The 27116-nt window shown below is 40.8% G+C and overlaps 1 protein-coding gene across 2 annotated transcripts in view; it reads left to right on the top strand.

The window, feature by feature from the left end:
- The first annotated feature begins 7905 nt into the window (after positions 1-7905).
- cep41 (centrosomal protein 41) overlaps positions 7906-27116 on the top strand; it is a 92547-nt gene continuing 73336 nt past the window's right edge. Inside the window, exon 1 of one of the 2 annotated variants that reach the window (XM_042109549.1) lies at positions 7906-8020. The gene's annotated coding sequence lies outside the window, so the exon portion shown is untranslated. Of the gene's footprint in view, positions 8021-25974; positions 25985-27116 lie in introns of those variants that run through there. The other variant, XM_042109551.1, reaches the window with a different exon arrangement.

The raw sequence follows: 27116 nt of genomic DNA, 5'->3' as shown, positions 1-27116 counted from the left end.
AAAAACACGAGTCTCATTACACACCACACACTCTCCTGCTTCTCTCTGTCACACACACACACACACAATAACACTGACCTGCCTGTACATTGCAAACATAGGAAACATATTTTTCAGAGTATGATTGAGTACAAGAGATTGCAAACAGTTGTGAGACAAACAATAAAGAAGGTTTAAAAATAATATTGGAAAAGGTTTTGTAATTTGTGAAGAACCACACCAATACAAAAAGTGAAGTACTAATAAAGACCTTAGCAATTTAGACGGAAGAAAGGAAGGGAAGATACTATAAGATACAAATTTGAGTTGGGTAATGATACTGAGGAAGGTGGTGTGTATTATATGAAGGAATTGAATTGTGCTTTGAGGAAAGTGGGTAAATTAAGGAACGATAAGGTTTGTTACTCAATGCTAATATGGGTAGAAGGGGTAATCCCATGCGCATGGAAGGATTCAATCATCACTGTCAGGAAATCTGAGAGAAGATACTAAAGTGCCTGGTAATAAGGTATTTTGCCCTTACATCTCAGATGTGAAAGGCTATGGACAAATGGTAAACGACAGACTGGTACTCTCATTAGAGACTAAAGAGTTGATACAGAACTATCAGAGTCGATTTAGGAAAGGTAGGGGGACCATGGACCCAACAGTTACTTGAAAAGATGTCATAAGAATGGCCCAGATAAACAAAGAAACTGTCTTAGCCATATTTTTTTGACCCCCCGCCACACACACACACACACACCATTATACCATATCCCCCAAACATACAACATACCCCCTCCCCCACACACAGACACAACTACTGAGGACACAATTAAGTATAAGTATATACTCTTTTGATCCCGTGAGGGTCTCTTAGGGTGAATTAGTGAAACACACTCAGCACACACTAATCCCAGCGCAGTGAGCTGCCTGCAACAACAGTGGCCTCGGGGAGCAGTGAGGGGTTAGGTGCCTTGCTCAAGGGCACTTCAGCCGTGCCTACTGGTCGGGGTTCGAACCAGCAACCCTCCGGCCACAAGTCCAAAGCGCTAACCAGTAGGCCACGGCTGCCCCAATTTGCCTATTGTGTATCAACAACACTCAATAACAATTATAATGTGATGTGTTAAAGGAGCCATATTATGCAAAACTTACTTTTTCTGTGCTTTTGTACTTCCATTTGGGTCTCTGCTTCTACAAACACTCCAGGTGCGAAACAAAACCGTGCATTGAGTTTTTGTGGGTTAGTTGAGAAATGGTTGATGTCAGAAACTATGCACTTCTGTGAGCTAGTCAGAAATCTCCCTTATTGAGACATCACAATAAGGAAAATTTGAATGTTACTACCCCCAGAGCCATATACTGTAGGGCGCTGACTACTCACCCCCATCTGAAAATTCCCACCCACTATGTTAGGAACTTCCTGTCGAATATCCTTTATTTTGGTCTTAGCCTATCGTTTCCAACATTAGGCTAGGCTACACAAAATAAAAACGTCTTTTACGCACCTGATATCATCCATATTTCAAGTATACAAACAGAAACTCCCAAGGATACGTCTCCTTCTTGTTGCCATAAAAGCAATATGACATGAGTGGGAGCAGGGTTGGTAAAACGATATCCCCGCAATTAACGTTAAACGATATAGTCAGCCAATTTCACAAATGCTTTAAAACTTTTGAATAGCATTTAACATTGTTAGGCCACGTTACATCATACAGGTATCTGAATTGATTTTACTATGGTAGTTAATGTATTCAGCAGACATTTTGGTTAGACTCCAATAACTTGACTAATAGGCTACTAAAACAGAGCCGTCAATGGCGTTGGTCATACATTTTTTATTATTCCTGCATAACAAATTGCATTTTATCACTAGCAGTCAGAGGCTTTCTGGTGGAGAACCCTCTATCGCCGTGTCGATTCGTATTCCCGGTCGACCAAGCATTGACGTAAACATGGAATCAGTTCCTGAGTGAAGCGTGGCCAACAACAGCTCATTTGCATTTAAGGCAACAGGCCCAAGTCTCTAACAATTTGACAACCTAGGCTATTCAACTAGCCCGCTTGCTTGCAAGACACGGTGGCTGCGCAGTGTGCACCCGTTTATTTGAGTTTAGGGTACCCGGTTTTATGACAAAAGAGTTGAAATTGAAAGTAAGTCATTGTGTAGGCTATGTGTAGGGTGTATTTTTCATACACAATTTGGCAACCTGGGCCAGACTAACAGAAAAGAAGAATCCGTGATTTAAAAAAAAAAAAGAAGTTTGATGGTCGTGCAAATTATAGGAGTTTTCCAGGAGAAATAACAAAACAGAAGGGCGCTGGGAGATGACCTTCAAATATGGGAGAAACCCGGGGAAATGGGAGTGTTGGCAAGTATGGCGTGCATGTGTGTGTACTCATTTGTGTTTATATTTGTGAGTGTGTGTGAGACAGTCCTGCCTTGTAGCTTCTCTCCTCATAATCCTCTACCACCAACCCTTTGCTCAACACCAACATCTACAGTTGAACTCTTGCGGTTTTGCTCCTGCAAAGCCAGCATCTGTGATGAAGCTTGCAGTGTTTGTCAAGCAGTGGGCATTTCCTATCGGAAGCCTTATTTAGAGCTGGCCGCATCTCCTGGTGGGCTACAGACACACTGGCTCTGCCCTGCTTGCTCCTTCTACACAGCACAGCACCTTCCATCAGTCTCCTCAAGCATCACCCTTAACGTCCAGCAGATGAGTGTGACCTGGTGTCTCCGGCTTCACCATACACCAACTCCCTTCACTCTGGATGCCTTGCTCCTCTTGGCGCAATGGACTAAATAATAGCTTTTAGGTTAGATGCAACCAATTGGACTAATTTAACATGGATTTTTTTTATGTTTTACTTTTTATCATTTGTTTGTTGTCTGTCTTGTATGTCTTGGTGTCACGGGTACGATGTCGATTACGCTGCTCCGTCTGCCATCTTTTGTCTTGTGTGTTATGTAGTCATGGTGTCGCGAATGGCTACCTCTGTGTCTTTGTGCACTTTGTTTTGTTTTTGTTTGTAAACTCAGTCTGTCTCATCCTAAAATGTTGTCTATTTATTGTGTTATTGTATTTGATGTATTTTAATTATTGTATGTCATGCACATTGAGACCAAAGCAAATTCCTTGTGTGTGAATAGGCATACCTACTTGGCAAACCTGATTCTAATTCAGGCTGATGGGTGTACAGTCACTAAATGCACACATAGCCTAAATTCATTTATTGTATCACCCCCCTATGGACAGATTTCCACAAAACTTGGCATAGCCTACCTCCAGAGGATGTCAGGTTAATCATACACATGAAATTTGGTGCAGAACATCTCAACTGAAGATAGGGGTTATTAAAGCGGTAGGCTAGCCTATAATATTGCATTTTCATTTTTTACTGGGGAGTTGCAAATGGGATAGGTTGCTGTGGACCCTTGAGACCAACCTGTAAAACAGGTTTATTGGCCAAGTATATTTGCATTTACAAGGAGTTTGTTCTCTGCATTTTACCCGTCCGGCTAGTGTACCCAGAGACTTTCTAATGTGGAGACACAGCACTCAAAAAATACTCCATAGAAATGCATGGGGCTAGTTTGTCACGCCAATATGGCCGTTGTCTACATATATCCCACCCCTTCCTCGGCAAAACGTCGACATGTGAATACATTGAGCCAATCATATGGTGTGTTGTGAAGACATCGTGCCAATCATGTGTTGTGATCTCGCCGCTGGAGCAAGATTGGTGTCGGGAAGCCTTGCGCACGCGCATTTCTGCCGAAATGGATGCCCAACGAGTGCCCAAAAAGCGTTGTCAAATGGCTGCCGAGTGGAGGGACTTGCCTAAAATGACTTTGGTGTAGCCTACAACACACCCACCCACACACAAGGATACAAGGAAGTTTATTGTCACATGCATATAGTTACTGGAAGTAAGAAATGCAGTGAAATTATGTCTGGTGTCAGCCTATTTGTGCATTTATGGGGGGGGGGGGTAAAAAGTGCAGTAGAAGAGGGGTTTAGTAGATTAAGTGGCAAGGGCTGCATAAGAAAGGTGGGGAAGGATTGGGATTGGGCGGGGGGCACCAACAAGGAGCACCCAAGAGCAACAGGGGCAAGGAAAAACTCCTTTACCAAGGAAGAAACCTTGGGCAGATCCACGGCTCAAGATGGGATAGTGTGCTGTGTATGTGGGGAGAGGGCAGTGTGCAATATGTGTGTTGGAGAAGCTTCCTCATGAGACAATGTGCTGTATATGGGGGGGGGGGGGGGGGTGTGCTGCAAGTATGGTGAAGGGACGTACTTTTGCAAGCAGAGTACTGTATGTATGATGTATGTGAGTGATGACAGTGAAGATGTGTGTGTGGGCAGGAGGGGAGTGGAGCAGTGACTGTGTGTGTGTGTGTGTGTGTGTAGTGTGTGTGTGGGTAGGTGGGGGCAGTGTGCTGTAAGTATGTAGAGGATGTGTGTTGGAGAAGATCCTGAAGACAATGTGCTGTGTATGTAGGGAGGGGGGGGCAGTGTGCAGCAAGTATGTAGAGGAGGCTTACTGTAGCAAGCAGTGTGCTGTATGTATGTGAGGTGATGACAGTGATGATGTAAGTGTGTGTGTTTTTTTGTGTGTGTGTTGGGGATGGGGGTGGGGGCAGAAAGGCTAGGCAATCAAGGACATGGGTAGATAGATGGAGGAGAAATCAAAAATAATAAATAAAAAGTTCTATGGAGATGTGCAAAAGTTGGAGAAAGTCAGATATGTGTGTATGTGTGTGTGTTTTGACGTGTGATGAAACAAGAAAATAAATAAAAGGTCTGTAGCATAGGAAGAGGGATGTAAAAGTGCCAAAAGTCATGTAGGTGTGTGTGTGTGTGTGGGGGGGGGGGGTCATGAGTGCTGAGGAGTGAATGAGTGCAAAGTCAGTATAGTGTGAGTTCAGAGTTGGGAAATGTTTGAGAGTGCTGAGGAATTAATGTCTGCAAAGTCAGTATAGTGTGAGTTCAGAGTTCAGATGGCCTGGGGATAAAAACTTCTCCTGAGTCTCTCAGTTCTGGCTTTGTGACTACATAGGTGTCTTCTTGATTTCAGCGGTAGGAATAATCCATTGTTAGGATGAGAAGAGTCCTTCAGAATCTTTTGGGCTCTTAGGAGTACTCTTCTGGAATAGATATCTTGTAGAGCAAGGAGTTGAGTTCTTATGGTACGTTCAGCTGAGCGCACTACTCTCTGCAGAGTACTACAATCTCTAACTGTGGAGTTCCCATACCAGGTGATGATGCTACCAGTTAGAACACTCTCAACCGCTGAAGTGTAGAAGGCCTTCATGATGGATGTAGAAACTTTGAATTTCCTTAGCTGACGAAGGAAGTAGAGTCGTTGTCTGGACTTCTTCAGAACATATTGAGTGTTAACCCTTTAGGCACCAGAGGTTTTTTTCCGAAACGATCAATTTTGACATCTTCATTTCAAAAGGCTATATCTTAAAAGTGATAAGAAATAGAGACTTTCTGTAAATTAGAGAAATATTAAGGATGACCCAAAGTTTATGTAGAGATTAAATGTTTATATCTAATTTGCATATTATGACGTCATATGGTGGCGGCCATCTTGGATTATAGAATTTTCATGAAAAGTCGCATGTTTGAATGATAAAATGCACCACTTCTTTCCCCCCAAAATTTCCCTCACCTTCTGTATGCTATATTGCACAATACTGAATGCTCAGGTAAATAGTAAGTAGTGAACAAACTGTGTAAATCATTACTAATAAATGGCCGAAACAAACCAAATGCATGTAGCAGTAGACTGGCCTTTTGCTGTAGAGATTTTCCATTTACTACATACAGTAGGCACTCTGATTCCATGTATGGGGCACATATAGATTATTCAGATGACACACAAACACAAGTAGACAAGACCTGTTTAGTTCAAAAGCTCATTTGCCACGGCAAGGCACAGATCAGGAGTGAGATGACGAGACAAGACAAGAGACAATGTTAGTATTTCTTTTCTTTTTGTTGTTTTTGTTGATGTTTTTTTTTCTTAGCTGACAAAGACACACACATCACAAGGACATGAACACACAAAAAGGAACACATAGTGTATGTCCTAAATGATCAGGGAAATAGATAGCAAATCAACAGTGTAAATCATTACTAATAAATGGCTGACTCTCCTATGAGCACTTCGACCTCGTCTAACATACCCAGTCGCATTAGACAAAGGCTCCACCACGTTACTGTCGCCGCGATTGTGGAGAGGCAAAAGACAGAAGCTAGCGCTATTAGGCTACCTCCAGCCTTGTTCGCCACACCACTAACACCCTGCTAACTTCCCGATGAACACTCCGAACCCGTGAAACATTATTCCCACCAGTGACATTGGGCAAACGATTCAACGTTTGTGCTTGGTGTAAGCTAAACTATGGAGTAAACTCTCACTTTGTCCAGCTGCATCATTGAAGGCAGGGACGCATCTGAAGCCTCACTAAACGAATCACCGTCATTTCCTGAAGGCAGATATTCCCCTTCAGAATCAGGGTCCGCGAATAGAAGACCCAACACTTCATTTCAGGTAAACTTTTTTGATGCCATTAGACGATAATCTAATGCAAATACTCGCTAACGTTGACAATATCGCTCTGACTAAGTGGCTCACACGCACACTAGCTCCGGTATTGCACGCACTGATTCAATGCGCTGTAGCTCAAAACTTTTGTTTAAACCATGACCTTTTTCGGACTCGGGGATGACGTATGACATGTCTGCCACCTAGTGGAGTGGATGTCGAACGAAATATGACACCCTATTTGACTAAATCGGCCGTTTTATTCAGTACCGCATCTTGTCGAGTAAACTCGACAGTGGCGCCTACTTAACAGTCTTAAGTCTTCAGTAATGTGGACACCAATGTATTTAAAACTTGTGACTCTCTCTACAGGTTGCCCGCTGATCATTAGTGGGGTGTAACTGTAGTTCTGCTGCTGCCTTCTGTAATCCACTACCATTTCCTTGGTTTTAGTGATATTCAGTGTCAAGCTGTTAGATTGACACCACTGTGCCACCTCATCAACCTGATCTAAGTAGAGCTGTTCATTGTTGTTACTAATCAGGCCCAAGATCACTGTGTCATCTGCAAACTTGATGATGGAGGTATGACTACTGTTGGCTTTGCAGTCATGTGTGTAGATGTTGTACAGCAGTGGACTCAAAACACAGCCTTGGGGAGCACCAGTGCTGATGGTTAATGAGTCAGATGTCAGACCCCCCACTCTAACCACTTGTGAACGGTTGGTGAGGAAGTCAAATATCCAGTGACACAGGGTGGTGTTCAGTCCTAAGGCCTTCATCTTTGTGACCAAGGTGAGAGGTACTATCGTGTTGAATGCTGAACTAAAGTCAATGAACAGCATCCTCACATAATTCCCATTCCCCTCCTCCAGGTGAGTTAAGGTGGTGTGCATGAGGTTTGAGATGACATCCTCTGTAACGTTAGACCTGTTGGCTCTGTAAGCAAAAAAAAGCACAGTGTACACCCATAAACACACCAGCAGTGGGCAGCCTTAATCCTGGCGGGAGCAGTTGGGGGTTAGTTAGGTACCTTACTCAAGGTGCTCCGTGGATGTAGGATAACACTGTTTAATAACCACCCACAATTTTTCCTACCAGTCAGGGATTGAACTGGCCACCCTTCAGTCACAAGTCAGATTCCCTAACCAATAGGCTACGGATGCCTCGGTTTTTTAAGAAAAACTATTCTTTCTTAGAATAACGGAGTTAATAGGATAAATCATTCAGACCCACACTCCATTTCAGAAGGTGGCGGTAACGCAACCAAACGTTGTTTGCCAACCGCCAACAAAAAAGAAGGAAAAGAAGAAAACTTTGATGGAACAGCACAGCGAGCCGCGCACTCCGTTGCTTGGTAACGCTTGCATTGTAAGTTAAAACAACTGCTTTTGCGCATGCGCGAGATATCTGGACTCCTTGATAACCACCCGCACTAACGTGTTCTACTGCACCCTGATCAGCATAAAGTAAGTGACTACGTAACACCCCCAATTATCACCACTTTTGTTTAGAAATTCTAAAACAACGATGTTTTTTAACACTTCAAAATAACATTTGCTAAATTAACCTGACATTTTTCAGTAGCCATAGGTGTGTAGATTTGAACAAAATCTGTTTTGTTTGTTAACGGGAGCATTTACTGCCTGAAATATCCGATTTTGTTTACCACGCTCGGAGTTATAGTGCTTGGCCTGATTGGTCGCCTATTTACACCGTTTCAACGGCACATTAACGGTGAGACCGAGAATTCTCGTCGTGAAATTAAAATTCCACTGGAGCTCCAAGCGGTTGTGTACACGCAGCCTTACAACACTGTCTACAGCTCTTTGAGTCACGGTAAAATGTCATTTTTGGTACATAGCTAATTTAGATACATCTATGGTGTGGGTGGTTGCGTTTCTTTAGGAGTCTGCTGTCTTGGTTTGTATAGAAATTGATATTAAGTGACACAAACACGCAAGACGGTGGAAATACGGGACCGACGGTAATAGGGGGAGTTCCGATACATCCCTTCAATGACTTTCTTCCCTCTCTGTCCGCCTCACTGGATCATGAGCAGCTAACAATAGATATTCAGATACATCCTACGGAAGAATCAATGTTGTCTCGTTGCAGCTAAAGTTCGACAAGTTGAATCGTTCAACGTTAGCTAACGAAGCAGACTAACGGAAACTTAACGTTTGGCTTTCCCGGATTCTGTCTTTGACCCAGGTGTAATGGTTTAAACCAGGGGGTTTCAACCAGTGGTCCGCGAAGACTTTGCTAGTGGTCCGTGACCATGGATTCAGTCATGTAGTTGCAATGTGGGAATCAGTAGAATATTGAAAACCCCTGGTTTAAATGGTGACTGGTGTAATTGGTGATGTACGCTCGCCCACAGATGTGTTGACTTGACGCAACAAAAGCGATAAGCAATGCCACAGTCTTATTCGACTACCGCCGTCTCGCTAGTATCAGGAGAAATAATCTTTGGTCACCGCTATTTACCGATTTCCGGTTCCCATTGACTTTCATTCAACACGTGTTACAAAACGTCAATTATGTGGTTAAACTAACGCCGCTGACTTATGCCAGCAACCATTTCACTTTGATAATAAACTACGTGTTGGTACATATAGAGCAGGAATAACATAATTTGGCTTAAGCAGTGAGGAGAAATTGTATGCAAAGTGTCGCTCCTTTACCATCTATCATCAAGCAACGGAGGATGCTATCCCGACTCTGCAACACCGTCACTGCTGCCACTGATTCCACCTGTGCGGGCTCTGGTGGAGGCTAATCTCTGCCGGGTAAATCTCTCTAACTGCGGCCCCTTCCAAGAACGTCATGAACAGGACTCTTCTTTGGTTAAGTTTGCGGTCTTAAATGCTCGCTCTGTTTCCAACAAAGCATTTATTCTGAATGACCGTTTTACGTCCCACCATCTAGACTTTCTGTTTATCACCGAGTCTTGGCTCTCTGGTGATGACCTTTGCCCTGCTCACTGTAGTTTTTTAAACTCACCTAGCGTCTCTGGTCGTGGTGGTGGTCTAATTACAGTGTTTAAGAACAGTTTTAAATGTAGAATTGTACCAACTGATCTGTTTTCTACTTTTGAACTACAGCTGTTTAAGATAAATGCATCTGTACTTTGTGCCTTAGTCTACCGTCCACCAAAAATTTATTGTAATTTCATTCAAGAATTTGCTGAACTTCTATCTTTTATGGCCTCGTGCTGATAAGTTATTAATCTTGGGACTTTAACATCCACATATGCTGCCCATCTAAACCTTTGGTCAATGAGTTTTTAGGCCTTGTGGACTCTTTTAACCTTGTGCAGTCAGTTATGGCCCCAACACATCAGAAGGGTCACACACTAATGTTGTCCTCTGGTTTCTCAGTTTCGAATGTTAAAATAGTTGATACTGGTGTGTCTGACCATTTTATGATTTTATTAGAATCTTCACTGTTTTGTCCCCCCCCTCCACCCCCCTCATCCTACTCCCTTGTCAGAGCTATTAATTCCACCACAGCCTCACAGTTCACTAATACTTTTATGCTCTCTCTTTCACCTGCTGTCTTAGATTCTCTTTCCACCTGCACCGACACTGAGGATCTACTTACTCTTTTTAATACATCTTGCCTTGCCACTCTTGATTCTGTAGCTCCTTTAAAACAAAAGCGGTGTAAATCCAATAGGTCAACTACTCCTTGGCTGAATTCCACTACCTGTTCGCTCAGAAAGGCTTGTAGGAAAGCAGAGCGAAAATGGAAAAAAGATAAACTACAGGTCTCCTATGATATATTTAGAGATTCTCTTAAGGCTTATCAAATCACTGTCAAAGCAGCAAAGGCAGCTTTCTATGCTGAGCTTATTCACAAAAATGCTCACAGACCAAAAGTGTTGTTTAACAAAATTAATAAAATCATAAATCCTCCTACTACAATGTCCTCTCTTCCTGCTACAACAGAAACCTGTGAGATGTTTCTCAATTTCTTTATTGACAAAATTGACAACATGAAGTCTCATATCACACCCTCAATTTCTGATCCTGCTTTGTATCAGTCTGTAGTTTGCTGCCTCTAACAATTCCAACCAGTCTCTTCCTCACAGTTGTCAGACGTGGTCTCTCATATGAAGCCCTCTTCTTGCCACTCTGATATTCTTCCATCTCACCTTTTCAAAGAAGCTTTTGCGGCTATTTGCCCTTTTATCTTGAGCATCATTAATAGCTCCCTGGCTAATGGAGTAGTACCCTCTGGCTTTAAACACGCTATTGTGCAACCTCTCCTGAAAAAACCTTCCCTTGATCCCATTGATTTGAAAAATTATAGGCCCATTTCTAAACTGCCCTTTCTCTCTAAGATCTTAGAAAAAGTTGTTCTGTCACAAGTCTCTTCCTATTTAAACACCTCTAATATCCTTGACAAGTTTCAATCTGGTTTTAGACCACTTCATAGTACAGAGTCGGCCTTAGTTAAGGTCCATAATGATCTATTGCTCTCTGTTGACTCTGGCTCTTGTGCCCTATTGGTCCTGTTAGATCTTAGTGCTGCTTTTGACACCATTGACCACAAGATCCTTTTAAAATGCCTGGGTGTTGAAGTTGGTCTGCAAGGCACTGTATTAAATTGGTTCAGATCTTACTTGACTGATAGATCTTTTTCAGTGCATTCAAGCAATGCTTCTTCGTCATCTGCTCCCATTAAGTGTGGTGTCCCCCAGGGTTCTATTTTAGGGCCTCTATTATTTTCTTTATACATGCTTCCCCTGGGCTCCATTTTCAATCAATTCAATATTCGTTACCACTGCTACGCAGATGATACCCAATTTTATATACCGGTGGCCCCTGAAAATTCCTGCTCATTGACAAACCTTTTTCTTTGTCTTAATGACATTAAGAATTGGATGGCTAACAACTTTTTACAGCTAAATGACAGCAAAACAGAAGTAATAATTTTTGGACCACCAAATTCTGTCAACAATGTAAGCAAGTCTCTTGGCCCTCTGTCTGTTAACCATCACAGTGTGGTCAAGAACCTAGGTGTTTTCCTAGACTCTTCTCTGACTTTTAATAAGCAAGTCAACAGCGTTGTCAAGGGAAGTTTTTACCAACTTAGGACAATAGCAAAGCTCAAGTCTTCTCTCTCTCCTACAGTGATTTAGAAATCCTTATACATGCCTTTATTTCCTCTAGGCTTGATTATTGCAACTCACTGTATGTAGGTGTAACTAAATCTACTCTAAACAGACTCCAGCTGGTCCAAAATGCTGCAGCCAGATTACTGACTGGATCTAAGAAACGTGACCACATTTCACCTGTGTTGGCTAAACTGCACTGGCTTCCTGTGGAACAAAGAATTAATTTTAAAATTCTTCTGTTTGTTTTCAAAGCTTTACATGGTTTAGCACCTCAGTATTTATGTGATCTTTTAATTCCTTACTGTCCTCCTAGACCTCTTCGATCATCTTCCCAGTGTCTTCTTTGTGTTCCTTCTGCCTCTCTTAAATCCAAAGGTGACATAGCTTTCTCTGTCTATGCTTCCCAGCTTTGGAATAGCCTTCCTGATGTTGTGAAATCCTGCCCCACTATTAGTAGTTTTAAATCCAACCTAAAGACCTACCTCTTCTCCCTAGCTTTTAACACTCCCTGACTCCCTCACCTCTCCCTTTTTTTTTTTTATATGTTTATATATATGTATTATTGTTGTTATTATTATTATTATTATTTTTATTTTTATTATTATTTTATGTAAAGCACTTTGGTGCAATGCTATTGCTTTGAAATGTGCTATATAAATAAATTTGACTTGACCCCTTAACCCTCTATTGCATGTTGTTGCCATATGGCAACAATTAATTTATCTTAATGTTTCTAATTGGCAGTAACACAAAATCTATATTTTACTATTCATATGTGAAAAAGGGGATTTTAGTTTTGGTATAAAAAAATAATTGTTAGGTCACATGATGAGGATATAGTCTTAGTACTTCCTATTTCTACAGAGAGGTACCTCTACCACTACCTGTCCGCTACCTGTGGATGGTCAAAATTCAGAACTTGCACATAATTTCTTTGAAAATGAAAACACTATCTGGACTATGTAAACATGAACAATGTATCATTAAAACAAGTTTATATATAATGAGTTTTTTGTAAATTGGCAAAATATAATTGTTGCCATATGGCAACAGTATGCAAATACGGACCTTTTTGTGTCCATTCAAATGAATGGTATCATAGGATTACAATAGGATTGCATTGCACTAGGATACTCTGGGAATATATTAATTAATATAACAACTTTTGACAATATTTTATATTTTACAATTTTATATTATAATAATTTGAAGTAAAAAAAAAAACATTATTTACACTTTTATTTGTAATTTCAGACCTTTTGGAGGCTTTTAGGATTTTTTAAATGTTTACCAATTTGCAAATTATCTATGGAGTGAGGTTCCGACAGTATAGTGACTGGAGCAGTAATGATGTATTTTGTGTTATTGTTCACTACACAGTCAACTAGACATGCTGTTTTCATAATTTTTGTTTGGGATTTTGGGAAAGATAAAAGCACATTGTTGGCTCTTCCACCAAAGAACTGTCAGGATTAGCTATAATCCAGCAATGAGGAGAAAAACATTGATATGTGTAGCAGATAGAGGCTGCAGTCACCCATCCTGTCTCTTTAGCTACAGCTTTAACACTTCAGAGGCCCAAAGTTCAAGGGCAAATGGGGTGACCCTTCTCTCCTCTCACTATAAATGGTGTAAGAAGTGGGCTGGCTTGCTGTGGAGCCATCCAAGGCATGCCCAGTGTGAGCCTGTAGTATGACCCACACCAGAGACCCCTATGTTAGGTTGACCCTTGTGTGTGTGACCCCAAATATGGATGAGGCATGGCTTTACAGGGTAGGGAAAGGCTGTCAGGGGGATATGTGAAGGATACCTATGTCTCTCTGTGTGTATGGCATGGATTGGCACACTTTCTGAGAGGCATGGCTCTGTGACTATGTGGTCTCACTACAGTTGAATATGTCCTCTGACTGCAATCTAACCCTATGAATTTGGAAAATGAAAGTCATCTAAATGAAATAGTCATCTAAATGATGACATTATTTAATATTGGTTTTGATCAAAACAATTACTTTATGTCCTTACAGGAAGGCTATTTATTTGGCGGACTACACTATGACAATATTACCGTGACATTATCACTTTATTGCCCAAAATACAGTTGAATTTGTATTATGTTAGGTTTATAACTAGATGTATTAGAGCATAACTAATGCAAGCTTAATTTAGTTAATTTCTAAAAGATTTGTAATGAAATAAAAAGAAGTTTTTAAAGAAAAATTGGATTTGACAGCATTGCGCATTGTTGCCATATGGCAACAATTAAATTCCAAAACGTACCTTAATGATGCTCCACAATTTATAAAGGAACAAAGTTTAAAAAGAAAAACAATGTATCAGATGGATTACACGAATAATAGACAAGGAATTGTATTGGAAAGGAAAGATTTTTCGACGGTCGCTTCTTTTCTAATAAATATAATGGGCTACATTACATATTTTACGCCACTAGATGGTGGCACTTAAGGCCTTTTTTGGGATGTAAAAGCAAGCAGTGAAATGGCGAAGCGGCGTTAGTTTGAGCACATCATTTACATTTTGTTGTTGAATGGAAGTCAATGGGAGCCTGAAATCGGTAAATAGTGGTGACCAAAGATTATTTCTCCGGATAGCGAGACGGCGGTCATTAGACTGGTATTCTGTTTGTTGCATCGAATCGCTCGGTAACACGGACAGACCATATTGTACAAAGCAAGGTTACTGGTGTGCCAAGGTAACTTTCAGGAGTCACCATTCAACATGCCGCCTTAGAAAGAATAGGCCTAGTGTGCAGTGTTATTAAGTGATCAGCGGGGTGGGGTGTTAAAGGAGAACTATGCAACATTTTATTCAACAACACAGTTTAGAAATCATTGTCATGGTCAAACGACCTGTTGTGGCGTGAATGGACCTCTGAAGTTCTTCTACAAAAAAGCTGCCATCTTTGAGATCCGGTAGGGACTCCTGTTAAGACGGCAAACTGACGGTGGATTTCCACACACCAAAATTTTGCATAGTTCTCATTGAGGTTGAATGGAGACGAAATTCGCCCTGGTTGGGTGAAATGAGAGCGAATCGCCGAGGCAGGCGAAACTAAGTTGGCGAAAGTTTAACTTTATTCAAATGAGGACCATTCAAGAACCAATCAGGTCCGCGTGTTTGTGTTTGGAGGCGGGAGTTACAAAGAAGTCTGACCAAGATGGCGGAGACTAAACACGAATTGTGGTTTATATGCCACATGACCTTAGTCAGGGTACATACACCACTAAATAAACAACTGTTAGTTTAAACACTCAAACTTTTCAGCTAGCTGACAGGCCAACTGCTAGTATGTTCGGACATTGGATTTCATTGTAAACCTAGCAAGGCAGCTAGGCTACATGCTGCAACACAGATGAAATATATTATGTCTTAGTGACCTTGTTGACCTATGAACATGAATTGTTGTTTATAGGCAGCATCAACTTAGTCGAGGCATAAAGACCCCTGGATATCTTCATTAAGTACTTAAACTTTTGAACTGATTAGGCTAATCATTAGCTGATTAGTCTAATTAGCTCGCTTGCCACCAGTGGCTAGACACTGCAGTCAAACGGTTAGCGGTTTCGCCGTCATGCCCCCGAGGCGAAATTTCGTTGGCCGAAATTCGCGAGGTGTTAAGGTAGATTTCCACACACTGAAATTTCGCTTCGCTCTCATTGAGGTTGAATGGAGACGAAATTCGCCCTTAGTCATCCAGATCAGCCACAAAACTCAATTTTCCAGCCAGGAAAATACATTGCCTGTATCTATGATGATGACTGGTTCATTGGAAACATTGTTGAAGGTTCAGATGAACATGGTGACGTTTTTGTGTGTCAACAACATCCTCACATGGGAGGTATTCCATCAACCTCGCTAATGAAGGCGGCGCTTAACAGAAATAGCCTGGCTTGAACTAGCGTAGACTTTCACTTGGGGCTGAAGCCGTTCCATTAACTCAAGTTAGCGGCATCTTGGCCTCGTTTATTCAAGCGAGGTTTAGTTCAGCTTCATCTCTGCTCGTGCACGAGGTAGAAAAGTAGACCAAAACAGTAGATTGACGAAAAGACGATATATGTCGTAAAATTAAGACAATACTAGACGATTTCTGTTCGATAGGCAAGCACCATCTACAGGATTTTCATCGAAAGTCATCAAATTTAACATCGAGAGAAAAAAATAGATTGCCTACAGAAATTGGAGAATAAAAGCATAGCAATGCTAATGGTTTGAAATCAATTGCGAGTTTAATTGGCTTCACTCTTGAACACAGACTATACAGTCTGCTTGAACAAAACGAGTGAATGAATAAATAGTATAAACTCAAAAACAACTTTGGCATATATTCAAAACTATCTATACGTTCTTATATTAAAAGAGTTCACTCCAAATTATTGTCTAGGTGTAGGTGGTCATAACATAAATTATCAACATAATAGCCTATTGTCTCCCATAAGTCCCAAAGTGTTTGAAATAAAATGATCTGAAATGCAATGGCTTTCAATTCAATTTATGCTTAGTATTTAATCTGTGTAGCACACAGTTGATTTGACATGAACAATCGTTGACACATGAAGCAGTTTTTATTATTAGCTGCCTAGGCTACAGAATAATTATCTTTTGGCTTGCATCAGATATAATATAGCCCACTGGCAAAGCTGTCACTGGACAGCCTACCAAATGTGCATGACCCTTTATCAGCAGTAGACATATGTCTTTCATCAAAGATTATAACTAAAAATGCCATCATCAAGGTGATAAACAATGTAACCTTAATACTTCCTATGGGAAGCGAACCTGCGAACACGCAAGAATGTAATTCCTTTCCAGTGTTTCCCCTAGAAATTTTTCCAGCAGCGGTGCTGTTGATTGTAGGAATTTATCATTTATAATATATTATTTGTTGACATCAAACCTGAAAGAACGGCAGCTGTTCCTGAAGTTCACTTGCGTGTTTTTTTTTTTTTTTTTTTTTTTTTTTTTTTTTTTAAGTAGGCAACTTTTTTGCAGTGGCGCTTGAATTTCCATGAGCGGCGCTGCGCCGCTGATGAATACATTGTAGGGGAATCACTGCTTTCCTATGCCGTCTCGTTGCACGTTACACCACCACCGAACGTGACGTTAGAGTAACACGATTCCTAGAACCACACGCATGTGAAGTTAACATTTTTAATTGTATAATCTTAATACATTCTTTGGAGCTAGTGAATGTGTAAATCCATGCTTGGTGCACTGTCGGAAAAAACATGTCTATAGGCCTACTTCTATTTTTGAAGTTGTAGGCTACAGGTGACGAGAGCACAGGTTGAAGGAACCATCTTTTTGGACTCGTTTTCCGACTGATTGTTTTTTTTTGCAACACAGCTTAATTTAGCTTGAAAGTTAACCTGCTACAGAGCAGGTTAGTTCTGTGGCATAAATTCCCATGGTTACCAAGCTGGGATTCACGTTAACCTCATTAATGGAACGGAATTCTCACTAAAATTAGCGAGACTTAGTATAAGCCAGGTTTGGCCTTTAGCTAGGTTGATGGAATACCCCCCTGGCCATCGGACCAAAGACAGATCCCCTGTTGGGTGCCATTCCAACATGTCATTTGTTGTGTCAGTGTGCCAGACGTCTATGGACGCAGTGCTCGCCAATACAAACTTGACCAAAAGGACCATGACGCTTATGTCACTGCTTCCACAATTTCTTGGATAATATTTAAAGACACTATTCAATTTAATTTTCAATTAAATTTTATATGGAGAGTGACCGAGGCAAGGAAAAACTCCCTTCTATTTGTAGTGTTCTTACACTATGTAACATTTTGTTATTTAGTTCTTTAAAAGTTTGATGGCGGGTCTCTTTCATGGGGAATAAGGGAATAATCTGTGACAGTCTCGGTATTTAATTGTTTGCCATCACTGAGCATAATATTAAGTTATTTCCTCTATTTTCATGCTTTATCATCACTAAATTCTCCCTACATTCCAGACTTCTGGAAAAAATGTCCAAAATGGTGCATTATGAAGAATAAAATTCATATTATGGAGCTTCATAGTCAAAGGTTTTATTTCATTAAAAGAAAGAACAAATATATCTTTATCTGGTATAAATCCCATTAGGATGGTCATTTGGGGGTCCAAATACGGGGTTCCAAAAGAGTCACCTCCAGTGTTTCCCATACATTGACTTATTTGTGGTGGCCCACCACAGTATCAACATTGACCACCACATAATGATTTTCCATGTTGTACTATTTCAATTGGATGGAATTCTGTCATTGTAAAGCTATGTGCACCTTTGCGCAGCCTCTCCTTGTGTCTCTGTCTCTCAACGAATCTACATGCATGTTTAAAGAAAACGTTAACAATCCTGGAAGGCATAGAAGATGACTGGCAGTCCCTGCACTGGCTTCCAGTAAGTCACAGAATTGACTTTAAAGCACTATTGCTTGTTTATAAATCAGTAAATGGAGCAGGACCTAAATACCTATCAGACATGCTTCAGCAGTACGACACCTTCTCGTCCTCTCAGGTCCCAGGTGAAAAACCTTTTAGTAAAACCTACTGTTAGAACTAAACATGGTGAAGCAGCTTTTAGCTGCTATGCGGCTCAGCTCTGGAACCAGCTTTCGGATGACATCAAAAAGGCCCCAACTGTAGCCAGTTTTAAATCTAGACTTCAGACCAAACTGTTCTCAGATGCTTTCTGCTAGTTACAAATTCTGAATCTGCCTTGATAATTAGTGGGTTTGATCCAGCAAGCCCACTGTTGTTCTTCTTAAGTTTTCTTATATCTTCCTATTCACCCACTTTTTGCAAGGACTACTGCTCCTAGAGCGTTTGAGCTACCGACACGGTTCCAACTAAAAATTCAGGCCCGAACCAGTGTAGCATGCTTACATTTTTCGTGTGGCTGCCCCTTGTTGTTTTTGCGTTATTCCCGTTTTCCGGAGTAGCATAGCAACCATTGAAATGAATGGTGGAATGTTCAGGATTAGAATTTTGATTATGACATCACAGCTCTAATTGCTGAAGCTTGTGTGGGTACCTGATCTACATGGGTTACCAGATCTGCATGATGCGTCACAAAATACATTCTGATTGGTCTATTAGCCGTTGCACTTCGAGAATTTAATTGGTCAGAATGTTGTTTGCTGTTTGATAATTCGCCTGAGTTTATTGTTTTCTGTTGAAGGACCCAACGAGCAGGAAGGAACGCAGTGTCTTTGAAATATTGAACTAGCCGGCAAGCCGCTAAACATTGATAGGCCTACTGTGTCCTACCTACCATTTTTGTAATATAAAACATTTGTTGCAGTATTAAATTGCAAACTTCTAGCCTGTCAGTCCTACCCAGCTAGCCACCAAATATCGATGTACTGTCTAAGGAACGTCACCTATTTATCAACCGTCCCATATTTCCAACCTCTTACCTATATGTCAGTTAATATTAATTTCTATACAAACCAAAACGGCGGATTCCTAAAGAAACGCAAGCACCCACACCATAAGTGTATCTAAATTAGCTGTACAAAACATTACATTTTACCGTGACTCGAAGAGCTGTAAACAGTGTTGTAACTGTAAGGCTGCGTACTAAACCTCTTGGAGCTCCAGTGTAAATTTGATTTGCGTGAGAAATAGGCACCCACCAGCCCAGCACTAAACTCCGAGCGTGGTAAACAAAACGGGATACCGTTTTTGTCATTTAAACAAAGGAAACATTTGTTGCAGTATTACATTGCAAACGTCTAGCCTGTCAATCCTTGCAATACAGAACTACAGCTAGCCACCAAACATCGATGCACTGTCTTACCTACCGTTTTTGTAATTTGAACAAAGAAAACATTTGTTGCAGTATATTAAATTGCAAACTTTTAGCCTGTCAATCTATATGGCTTTGCTATTTCTTATCCTGGACTGCCACCCACTCGATAGAAAAGGGCAACAGCCTTTCTCTTTTCCCTGTATACCTCAGACTTCCAATACGACACAGATAGCTGCCATCTCCAGAAATGTTCTGATGACACAGCTATTGTTGGCTGTGTTAAGAAGGGGAATGATCTGGAGTATAAGGGGGTCATCACCAGTTTTGTTGAATGGTGTGGAAAGAACCATCTGCAGATAAACACCAGTAAGACAAAGGAGATGGTGATTGACTTCAGCCGTAAGGCATTATCAGTTGCACCAGTGAACATCCAGGGAATAGACATTGAGGTGGTATCAGTCTACAAATACCTGGGTGTTCACCTTAACAATAAACTAGACTGGTCCCAAAACACAGATGCCCTGTACAAGAAGGGCTAAAGTCGTCTCCACTTGCTGAGAAGACAGGTCTTTTGGTGTGTGCAGGTCATTATTAAGGACTTTTTATGACACAGTTGTGGCGTCAGCTATTTTTTATGCTGTAGTGGGTTTTCTGAGAGGGACAGGAAGAGAATAAATAAGCTGGTGAAAAGGGCTGGCTCTGTCCTGGGCTGCCAACTAGAGCCTGTTGAGGTGGTTGGGGAGAGGAGGATGATGGACAAATTGGCATCCATCATGGCCAATTCCGCTCATCCGCTCCATGGGACAGTGGCTGCGCAAAGCAGTTCTTTTAGTAACAGACTACTTCACCCATCATGTAAGAAGGAGCGCTTTCGCAGGTCTTTTATTCCATCTGCCATCAGAATGTATAACACCACTGTTATGAAAATTTGTAATGTTAATGTAGTGTCTGAACTTCATTATTAATATGTGCATTTTCCACTGTACATGTGATGTGAAGCTTTTTTTATTCACCATATATATTGGTTCACTCTGCCTCAAAGTATTGGTGAAACCCTAAGGCGTGTTGCAATCACTGTGATTTTTTGTTTTTTAGGTGTGCTTGTATGCTGGGCATACTGTATACAACTTTCTTACTCTCTACTTAAATACTACTGGGCTGTTGTGACAAGTCAATTTCCCAGCTGTGGGATCAATAAAGTCTTATCTTATCTTAGCCTAGTAATTATGTGAATAAAAACCTACATGTTTGAATGACCAAAAACGGACTAATAGGTATACCACACAATTGCACGTCATTGACGGTGAGTAGGAACTTTAGTCATTTGCATTTATCATGCTAAAAATCTGACATCAAAGGGAAAATTGTAAGTCTATAATGTTGGTTTTTAGCAGAAATGGATGCATACAATTAATTTAGATGAATTAATCACAGAGTATGTAATTAAATAAATACATATAACATAAGAAACATATTTATGACCTGACAACATTTGTCAGTGAATTGGTATGGGCACAACCTACTGACATGTCTTGAGGTTAAAATCAGACCCTCGATATATCAGACATTAAAATTTCTCTAATATGATTTACATGCAAACTACTGGAAACATTGAGGTTGTTAACCCTCGACAAAACCAAATCAGACTAAAGAAATTGACGAGATGCATGTATGAATAAAATGGGCAGCAAATGCAATTAATTTCTGTAAATGGGTGGTTGACGTGACGCTCAATTTTTGTGTTCCCAGTGACAAATATAACTAAAATTTGATAATATTTCATTAAAATTCATTTTTTAATATGCAGTTCATTCTTCTACATCGAATCCATCTGCAAACAATGAGTATCGTTCTTCAACTGTGCAAATATTCTGTTTTGAACAAGGCATTTGTCCACCGGTGCAACTGTCCTCGGTAGTATTACTTATCTTAAAACGATTGTAATTTAATGAAAAATTAATCTAAATACATTAAAATACTTGAATGCATGTCATACGAGTGTTTACTTATTGAATCTAGAGGTTATAAGTGTTAAGGTTCCTATGTAGAGTTATTATGACACATTACATTTTGTCCGCAAAACTGGTGTCCTTCTGGAGCAACGGCATTATGTGGATATAAAGCAGACATTAATGTGACCACCCCATTACTGAGAGGGGTCCTTCCAGAATTAGGAAGGACAGAAGACATCACTGGAGCAGATGGACTGCACACAAGGTCAATTCTGTCTCAAATATTTTCATAATATTACTATTTCCGTGCAGTGTTGGAACGGGTCGTCTTAAGGTAGTCCTTTGGTACAACGCAATTTAAGTATTGATCTGAATATTTTTTATCAATTTACATTGATTGATCATTGAAAATAATGTAAACCTTAACACTGTTACTCAGGATGAAGAATGTCTCTCATATAGCTAGGCCGCAAACTAGCATTGATTTCGAAAATGTCCACTGGTGCAACGCACTGTCCTATAGTACAACATGAAGTCAGTTTAATTTATTTTTTTCTTTTAGTCCTATCATAATGAACCTTACTATAGTGAAAGCAAACATGTAAACAAACATTTGTATTACAAGTTTTATTGAAAAATTAGTTAAAATATGCAAAAGAGATATAATCCGAGTCTAAAAAATGAATGGAGGTTAATGGACGGCCGCATTTGGATGGCCCTTCAACTAAAACCTTCCTTCCCTGTTTTGTTAAAGCTACGGTAGTTTGATTTCCATGTTGAAAGTGAGAGACTGAGATGACCACCAAGGAAAGGTCCAGGAAGTTTAGGGAGAGGCTGATAACATACTTGTCCCCTCTTTGTTAAAAAACAAAGCACTACCTGCATGACTACATCATGCATCATCAAACATCAGTCATGCCATAGACAACAACAAACAGGCTATTGGGATATTTCTGGATCTATCGAAAGTATTCAATACCATTGATTCCAATGGTTTACTTATCAAACTGCAGCATTATGGGATCAGAGGCACAGCATGGAGATGGTTCAAAACTACCTTCAGAATAGAGAGCAGTTCGTACTTATAAATGACCATAAATCAGTTCAGAAAACTAGAGATGCACCGATAGATCGACTGGTGACCGGAATCGGACGATTTTCACGTGATCGGCCATGACCGGCGACCGGCCGGTCAGTCTGAGACATGCCGATTTTATCCCGGTCAAATGCACTTGTGCACCACAATTGTAACAACACCCAGCTGAGTTTGCAAGGTTTGAAGAAGCTAGCAACCAGGCCAACACTCAGGGCTGGATGTAGCTACAAAGAAAGCGCTAATAGGCTACTGAGTTTTTCTATGCAGTAAACGATGTGCTTTGCCATTGGCCTACTGCGTGGAATTTACTAAGCTGTCACTTCATTAGGCTACGTAAACATCGCTCATCACCGCCCGTCACTGCCGCTAATTGCGTGCCCACAGCTGAACCACAAGCGCTGCTGAACGGAGATAACCGATTGCGACATTAAAAATAATCAAAGTTTAGCGATCATAGGCTACATAATAAGATGTCAACAAGCAGCAACATTCAGTAGCCCTAGTAGTTCTACTCCACTTAAAAAAAAAATACTCTGAACTATTTACTGCACTTAGACTAGGGCTAGGCCTTAAAATACCCTAGTAGATTGAGAAGTGGATGTCGTGAAAGTGAACAAATGATAGCCTATTAGAAAGGCAAACAAATGTTAAAGTTGCTTTTGACATAGTAGCCTACAATGAAGAAAACTGATGCTCTGAATACTGAATCAGCCGTCTCTGAAAGTTTCTAGGCCTATAGCCTAATTGATGCATTTAACCGGAATTTGGATTAAATTTTTTCACCGCAAAACAGACGTGCACTGTTTTCATATATGGTGGAGCACCTAATCGCTATTAGCACTTCTCCTCCCCTGTGTTTGGTGATAGCCTAGGCTACAACCACTTTTTCCTCGCCCTCCCATAAATTCATCAATGCATATGAAAATATGTTACATGGTAGCATGTTCAAATGTATCATGACAATTTTTCTTATATCTTTAGTTGGATATTGGATGTGAGAAGAATAAAATGGGTGTTCCATAACTTAACTTAATCCATAATTTGATACTGCAACTAAAGTTAGACTTGAAGAAGAATCTGTCTGCTCACCAGTTCCATTTTTTTTAACAGCCATTTCATTATTGATAAGTTGATTACATGTCTATATTAACATGTTCTATCAAAGAAAAGATAGAAAATAACTATTTGTGTGTGTGCTGTAAAATGGTTAGAAGAAATGAAATCGGAATCGGCTAAAATCGGTATCGGCAGGTCAAACTCTATGAAAAATCGGTATCGGCCCAGAAAATTGCAATCGGTGCATCTCTACAAAAAACTATTACTCTTGGTGTCCCCCAGGGATCCATACTCGGGCCTCTTACTGAATGTTCACCCTTTATATCAATGACCTAGATGTCTCTGATGCCTTTCATAAAGTGTTATTTGCAGATGATGCCAACCTGATCCTGTCTCACAAAAATCTTCTTGTCTTGCAGGAAACTGCAAACAAGGGGTTGTTGAAAGTGGACACTTGGTTTAAGTGCAACACATTATCACTAAATATCATTAAAACAAACTATATTATATTTCGCTCCACAAAAAATACAAATAATGTGGAAAATACCTGTCTCTCTATTAATGGCCAAGCCACTCTTGAATTTCCCCTGAGGATCAATAAAGTATCCATCTATCTATCTATCTATCTATTGAAAGAGTAAAATGGGTCCCCGCTATAAGCATTTCTTGCTTCTTAGGGATCGCACTTTTATGCTGCTTTTCGTGCTCTTGTATTGTCTTGCACTTTAGCATGAATAAATAAATAAAAAGTGACACACAAACACACACACTCTGCCCCACACACATACTTACTCTACCTGCTGTCTTTAACCCACCACCACACACTCACACACGCCCCCACACACCTTACCTGTTTTAACTCCACTACCACTCACACACACACACACACACACACACACACACACATATATATAAACACCCACACTCTCCTCCCTCTTTCTAACACACACACACACATCCTCCATCACACACAGACACACTCTCCTCCCTCTTTAACACAAAGACTCACACACACACTCTCCCTCACATACACACCTATACACTACTATCAGACTATTGCATCTACAGTACTAATCACTTCACTCAGGTCATAATAAACCATTCCTACTGTTGTGTATCTTAAGTTGTCAGTCCAGATCAAGATACAATTGAATGGGGGTCCTCAGAAAAAAATCTCTCCCACAAGGGGACTCTGGTACCAAAACCAAATTGAGAACCCCTGTTCTATGCACGTGCCCTATACCATTGTGCACTGACTTCCCCAACGAAAAGTATCCAACAATGGGCAAATGTTTTCTGAGGGCTAACAAGTTAATAATAAACATTATTATACAGCTCTTCACGAACACTCCATTGACAATGTCTAGAATATGGTCAGAAAAATCTACCGAGAAGTGTGAACATTTGAGTATGGAAAAAGTATGGACATTTGAAATGGAAAATGTGTAGGAACCCTGAAAATCTGATTATTTTTCGATTCATGACACTTTTCTTCTTATTTTTTAATGCGTTCTGCGGAGTAGGGCGATTGGCGTTGGTCACGGTTTGGAATGAAAGGGAGAAAACAGGACCGAGTAACACGTTTTTTTTTTTTTTTTTTTTTGACGATGTAGTTAAGGCGGCATGCTTGTTTTGCCAAGGCGGCCGCCTTGACTGCAAAGTGCCGCGGGAAACCCTGAAATGATATAACAAACCCACGTGAGATTAAACGTTGGTCTTCAAACAAACCCACGCACGATTAAATTGTTCCCTGATTGATGACATTTGACAGCTGAAGATACCATCCTGGAGTCACCTAACCCCACATTTAACGTAGGCTATGAGAGCTCCATGTGTGTGTGTGTGTGTGTGTGTGTATGCGTGTGTCCAAAGTCTAGGCTTCTCCAGCTCTCTCCCGTTTTCGCACGTAACACTGGTAAAAGTTAGCCTAAACATATTCGCTTGAAATTCAAAACATAGGCCTGTGAAATGGTTATGACTTTTTTCGGGTTGAATGGTGGCCGTCTCGCTTCCCCCTAGCGCCTGTGAGCGGAAAAACCACCCTTGCAACTGTGGGCTGGCGGGCCGACGGCCTCAGTGTCAGGAAGTATAACGAGTGTAATGAATTGCTTTACTGCATTCAAATACACATACACGCCAGGCACTGGCTAGAAAAAGGTAGCGATGGAGTTTCTCAGACATTCGTAATGACAGAGCCAGCGAAAAAGAAGCAAAAACCGAGAAAACGGTAAGGAAATTGCCAATACTGCATAGTTTACCTTTAGCTCAGTTTTGTACACCAACCTCAGGTTGTCCTCATCCTACTTTGAACACGGTTGTGTTGCATTTTGAGCACCATCAGCTTGGGAAGTTGGAAATGACTAGCCTACTGAAAAGATCAATTTTAATGTACATCTGAGAGTTTGGGGATATTCTGGCATCTTACGCAGTCATCACTCTTCAGCATATAGTAAGCTACTCCTGTTAGATGTTGTTGTAGCCTATGTTGCGTGACAGACAAATGGATCCATAACAATTCCGATGTGAACAGCAAATAACTCAAGTCTGTAGCCTATTTATTGGTGTTGTGTTTATGTGGTAAGAATATGAAATGAATAAATATCAGAAGAGGCTTTTGCGTAAGATAGTCGAAAGATGAACAATAATGTGCCATATTGTAGGCTATATGCAACTGGAAGTACAAGGAATGCTCTGCCATCTGCTTGACCTGGCTGAATGAGTACGCCCAGGATGCGGCGGTCACACCTCCCGGCTTTTCAATATACCGGGCAGACAGGTCAGCTAATCTATCACTCAAGTCTAAAGGTGGTGGTGTATGCTTCCTAGTCAATGATCGATGATGAGTTATGCTCCCCGGATCTGGAATTTCAGGGCTCTCAAGTTTTGAGGACAGGCAAGAGTGACATTCCCCGTCGACAATCCCCCCCCGTCTGGGCGTTAAAGGGGTGGCTGGTCAGACGGGTTGCGAGAATGGGGGTGTTTCATTAATAATACTACAACTTTTTGTTGCTGTTTAATAATATGCCTTCAGATGTTCCAGAGGTTGTTTCGTCCGCTGCTCACGGCCCTCGAACCCGCCACCTCAACACACCGACATGGGAGTCGAGCGCTCTAACCACTGAGCTAAAAGCCCAAGCTTCCAACTCAGCAGTTAGAGCCGTTCTTAAGGTTAGGGGTGTGAGGATTTACACGCGCAACTAGCATCACCAGCTAGCATACACCAGCCCCAGGTCGGTCAACAGTTGATCCAATATTAGTTGGGCAGAAATATAGACCATCTTATACACACCAATTTAATTGAAATAGAAATTGTAAAGATTTGTATTTTTTGTAATTATTCCATATTTAGTGTAGTTATATCAGAACCTGAAGTAGCCTACAATCCAAATGCAAGCATGAAACTTCAGAGTATTACCTTTCATTTGAGGCCAAGATTATGCTTATAAGGGGTTCATATGCAGTAGGCATTTGATTGCCAGTAGCCTACTGTATGCATTTTGGATAACCCAAAGTCCTATGGGGAGTTTTCATAGGGCATTTTACAAAATGCATGAGCATATCTTGGCAAATAATGGTACTCA

This window comes from Alosa sapidissima, chromosome 11 (assembly GCF_018492685.1).
Source record: "Alosa sapidissima isolate fAloSap1 chromosome 11, fAloSap1.pri, whole genome shotgun sequence".
NCBI classification, from domain to species: domain Eukaryota; kingdom Metazoa; phylum Chordata; class Actinopteri; order Clupeiformes; family Clupeidae; genus Alosa; species Alosa sapidissima.
Note: the sequence above shows the minus strand (reverse complement) of the source record. Positions and strands in the feature narration are given on the sequence as shown.